The following is a 5,497-nucleotide window of genomic DNA, read 5'->3' on the forward strand; positions in this document are numbered from 1 at the left end:
ACCAAATAACAACAATGCAAGGAAGATGCTTGGTGAGTTCACTGCACCAAATTCCAACTTCCATGGAAGAAGCATCTCAATTCCTGCCATTGGAGCAAACAATTTTGAGCTTAAGCCTCAATTAGTTTCTCTGATGCAACAACATTGCAAGTTTCATGGACTTCCATCAGAAGATCCTTTTCAGTTCTTAACTGAATTCTTGCAGATCTGTGATACTGTTAAGACCAATAGAGTTGATCCCGTGGTCTATAAGCTTATGCTTTTCCCTTTTGCTGTAAGAGACAGAGCTAGAGTATGGTTGGACTCTCAATCTAAAGATAGCCTGAACTCTTGGGATAAGCTGGTCTTAGCCAAGTTCTTTCCTCCTCAAAAGCTGAGCAAACTTAGAGTTGATGTTCAAACCTTCAGGCAGAAAGAAGGTGAATCCCTCTATAAAGCTTGGGAGAGATACAAGCAACTGACCAAAAAGTGTCCTTCTGACATGCTTTCAGAATGGACCATCCTGGATATATTTTATGATGGTCTGTCTGAATTGTCTAAGATGTCATTGGACCATTCTGCAGGTGGATCTATTCACCTGAAGAAAATGCCTGCAGAAGCTCAGGAACTCATTGACATGGTTACAAATAACCAGTTCATGTACACTTCTGAAAGGAATCCTGTGAGTAATGGGATGCCTCAAAAGAAGGGAGTTCTTGAAATTGATGCTCTGAATGCCATATTGGCTCAGAACAAAATGTTGACTCAGCAAGTCAATATGATTTCTCAAAGTCTGAATGGATTACAAAATGCATCCAACAGTACTAAAGAGGCATCTTCTGAAGAAGAAGCCTATGATCCTGAGAACCCTGCAATGGCAGAGGTGAATTACATGGGTGAAGCCTATGGAAACACCTATAATCCCTCATGGAGAAATCATCCAAATTTCTCATGGAAGGATCAACAAAAGCCGCAACAAGGCTTTAATAATGGTGGAAGAAACAGGTTTAGCAATAGCAAGCCTTCTCCATCATCCTCTCAGCAACAGACAGAGAATTCTGAGCAGAGCCCCTCTAGCTTAGCAAACATAGTCTCTGATCTATCTAAGGCCATAATAAGTTTCATGAATGAAACAAGGTCCTCAATTAGAAATTTGGAGGCACAAGTGGGCCAGCTGAGTAAAAGAGTCACTGAAACTCCTCCTAGTACTCTCTCAAGCAATACAGAAGAGAATCCAAAAAGAGAGTATAAGGCCATAATCTTACTTGGTGTGGCCGAACCTAAAAAGGAGGGGGAGGATGTGAATTCCAATGAGGAGGACCTCATGGGACGTCCTCTGGACAAAAAGGAGTTCCCATCTGAGGAACCTAAGGAATCTGAGGCTCATCTAGAGACCATAGAGATTCCATTGAACCTACTTCTGCCATTCATGAGCTCTGATGACTATTCCTCCTCTGAAGAGGATAAAGGTATTACTGAAGAGCAAGTTGCTAAGTACCTTGGAGCAATCATGAAGCTGAATGCCAAGTTATTTGGTAATGAGACTTGGGTGGATGAACCCCCATTGCTCACTAATAAACTGAATAACTTGCTTAGGCAGACATTACCTCAAAAGAAACAGGATCATGGTAAATTCTTAATTCCCTGTACCATAGGCACCATGACCTTTGAAAAGGCTCTGTGTGACCTGGGGTTAGGCATAAACTTAATGCCACTCTCTGTAATGGAGAAACTGGGAATTTTTGAGATACAGGCTGCCAAATTCTCATTAGAGATGGTAGATAAATACATGAAAAAGGCTTATGGACAGGTAGAGGACGTGCTAGTAAAGGTCAAAGGCCTTTACATCCCTGCTAATTTCATAATCATAGACACTGGGAAGGATGAGGATGAATCCATCATCCTTGGAAGACCCTTCCTAGCCACAGCAAAAGCTGTGATTGATGTGGACAGAGGAGAGTTGATCCTTCAATTGAATGAGGACTACCTTGTGTTTAAAACTCAAGGATCTCCCTCTGTAACTATGGAGAGGAAGCAAGAAGAGCTTCTCTCAATGCAGAGTCAAACAAAGCCCCCACAGTCAAACTCTAAGTTTGGTGTTGGGAGGCCACAACCAAAATCTAAGTTTGGTGTTGAACCCCCACATTCAAACTCTAAGTTTGGTGTTGGGAGTCCCCAACAATGCTCTGAACATCTGTGAAGCTCCATGAGAGCTCACTGTCAAGCTATTGACATTAAAGAAGCGCTTATTGGGAGGCAACCCAATTTTATTTATCTATGTTATTTTCTTTTTTTAGGTTGATCATAATGTGGAGTCACAAAAACAACTGCAAAAAAATTAAAGAAAAATAAAAAACAGCATTAAAAATAGCACACCCTGGAGGAGAAACTTACTGGCGTTTAACACCCAGTCTGGCACCATTCTGGGCATTAAACGCCAGAAAGAAGCACCAGACTGGCGTTAAATGCCAGAAAGAAGCAACAAACTGGCGTTAAACGCCAGAAACAGGTTTCAGCTTGGTGTTTAACGCCAGGAAAGGAATAAAAGCTGGCATTTAACGCCAGAAATAAGCAGCAATCTGGCGTTAAACGCCAGGATTGCATTGTAAGGGCATTTACACGCCTAATAGGAACAGGGATGATAAATCCTTGACCCCTCAGGATCTGTGGACCCCACGGGATCCCCACCTACCCTCCCACAACATTCTTCCCCAAATACCCCTCACCAATCAACTTATTCACTCTTCCCCATCACCTCTTCACTAATCACCTCCATATCTCTTCCCCAAAAACCTCACCTACCTTACCTTTCAAATTCAAAACACTTTTCCCTCCAAAACTCAACCCTAATGACCGAACCCTAACCCTCCCCTCACCCCTATATAAACCCCTCACTACTCCTTCATATTCACACAAAACAAACACCTTTCCCCCATCTTGGCCGAACCACCTATAACCCTCCATCTCCTCCATTTTCTTCTTCTTCCCCTTCTTTCTTTCTTTTTTTGCTCGAGGACGAGCAAACCTTTTAAGTTTGGTGTGGTAAAAGCATTGCTTTTTGTTTTTTCATAACCATTTATGGCACCTAAGGCCGGAGAAACCTCTAGAAAGAGGAAAGGGAAGGCAAAAGCTTTCACCTCCGAGTCATAGGAGATGGAGAGATTCATCTCAAAGGTCTATCATGACCACTTCTATGAAGTTGTAGCCAAGAAGAAGGTGATCCCTGAGGTCCCTTTCATGCTCAAGAAAAATGAGTATCCGGCGATCCGACATGAAATCCGAAGAAGAGGTTGGGAAGTTCTTTCCAACCCCATTCAACAAGTCGGAATCTTAATGGTTCAAGAGTTCTATGCTAATGCATGGATCACTAGGAACCATGATCAAAGTATGAACCCGAATCCAAAGAATTGGCTTACAATGGTTCGGGGGAAATACTTAGATTTCAGTCCGGAAAATGTAAGGTTGGTGTTCCACTTGCCAATTGTGCAAGAAAATGCACGCCCCTACACTAGAAGGGTCAACTTTGATCAAAGGTTGGACCAAGTCCTCATGGACATATATGTGGAAGGAGCTCAATTAAAAAGAGACTCAAGAGGCAATCCGGTTTAATTGAGAAGACCGGACCTTAAGCCTGTGGTTAGAGGATGGTTGGAGTTCATCCAACACTCCATCATTCCCACTAGCAACCGATCTGAAGTGACTGTGGATCGGGCCATCATGATCCATAGTATCTTGATTGGGGAGGAAGTAGAAGTTCATGAGATCATACCTCTAGAACTCTACAAGGTGGCTGACAAGTCATCCATCTTGGCAAGGTTAGCCTTTCCTAATCTCATTTGTCATCTATGCAATTTAGCTGGGATTGACATAGAAGGAGACATCCTCATTGAAGAGGACAAGCCTATCACTAAGAAAAGGATGGAGCAAACAAGAGAGCTCATTCATGGATCTCAACAAGAGCATGAGGAAGATCCTCATCAAGAAATCCCTGAGATGCCTCAAGGGATGCAATTTCCTCCACACAATTATTGGGAATAACTCAACACCTCCTTGGAAGGCTTGAGTTACAACATGGATTAGAGAAGATCAAAGAGCTATGAGGGAGGAGCAACAAAGGCAAGGAAGAGACATAGAGGAGCTTAGGCGTTCCATTGGGCACCGTTTGTTTAGTGGGTGTGTCCACCAAATTTTGAGACACGGTGACACACTCACACCCATGTTTCATGTTTGGTTTTCAAATACATAAAATAAGTAAAGACACAGTGGTACACATTGGTACACAAATACATAAAATTTTTGTATTGTCATTTTATTGAGACAGTAAGACACAAAGGTTAAGACACAAGTTTTTCCACTTTTATCCTTAATAGTAGTGACTGTGGTGATTTTTTTTGGGAGATAAGGATAATATTGACATTTGCAATTTATGTTCTGTCTTAAGCATAGTTACCAAACAAAGTAAAAATTTTGTGTCTCTTTATGTATATGTCTTCAATATTTGTGTATTTGTGTCTATGTCTTCACCCATACATAAACCAAACACAGCCTTGGTTCTTCAAGAGGAAGACGCCACCCACACTAAGGTGGACTCATTCCTTAATCTCCTTGTCTATTTAGTTTCTGTTTTCGGTTTTTGAGCTTCATGTTTTTCTATGTTTGTGTCTTCATTACACCATCATTAGTGTCTAGTGTCTATGTCTTAAAGCTATGAATAATTCCATGAATCCTTCATCTCTCTTAAATGAAAAATGTGCTTAATTACAAAAGAATAAGAAGTACTTGGATTTCAAATTTTATCTTGAAATTAGTTTAATTATTTTGATATGGTGGCAATATTTTTTGTTTTCTAAATGAATGCTTGAACAGTGCATATTTTTTGATTGTGAAGTTTATGAATGTTAAAATTGTTGGCTCTTGAAAGAATAATGAACAAAGAGAAATGTTGTTGGCAATCTGAAAAATCATGAAATTGATTCTTGAAGCAAGAAAAAATAGTGAAAAAAAAGTAGCGAAAAAAAAGAGAAAGAAAGAAAAAGAAAAAGCAAGCAGAAAAAGCCAATATCCCTTAAAACCAAAAGGCAAGGGTAAAAAAGATCCAAGGCTTTGAGCATCAGTGGATAGGAGGGCCCAAGGAAATAAAATCCAGGCCTAAGTGGCTAAATCAAGTTGTCCCTAACCATGTGCTTGTGTCATGAAGGTCCAAGTGAAAAACTTGAGATTGAGTAGTTAAAGTCGTGATCCAAAGCAAAAGAGTGTGCTTAAGAACTCTGGACACCTCTAATTGGGGACTTTAGCAAAGCTGAGTCACAATCTGAAAAGGTTCACCCAGTTTTGTGTTTGTGGCATTTCTGTATCCGGTGGTAATATTGGAAAACAAAGTGCTTAGGGCCACGGTCAAGACTCATAAAGTAGCTGTGTTCAAGAATCAACATACTAAACTAGGAGAATCAATAACACTATCTGAAATTCTGAGTTCCTATAGATGCCAATCATTCTCAATTTCAAAGTATAAAGTGAG

At 40.6% G+C, this 5,497-nt stretch overlaps 1 non-coding gene across 1 annotated transcript; it reads right to left on the bottom strand.

The window, feature by feature from the left end:
- Positions 1-379: 379 nt before the first annotated feature.
- Positions 380-487, bottom strand: LOC112793518 (small nucleolar RNA R71). The gene has a single exon (XR_003198203.1). It is a non-coding gene; the product is annotated as a small nucleolar RNA R71 (small nucleolar RNA).
- Between the last annotated feature and the right edge of the window lie 5,010 nt (positions 488-5,497).

The sequence above is a fragment of the Arachis hypogaea genome, chromosome 3 (genome assembly GCF_003086295.3).
Source record: "Arachis hypogaea cultivar Tifrunner chromosome 3, arahy.Tifrunner.gnm2.J5K5, whole genome shotgun sequence".
Lineage (NCBI taxonomy): Eukaryota > Viridiplantae > Streptophyta > Magnoliopsida > Fabales > Fabaceae > Arachis > Arachis hypogaea.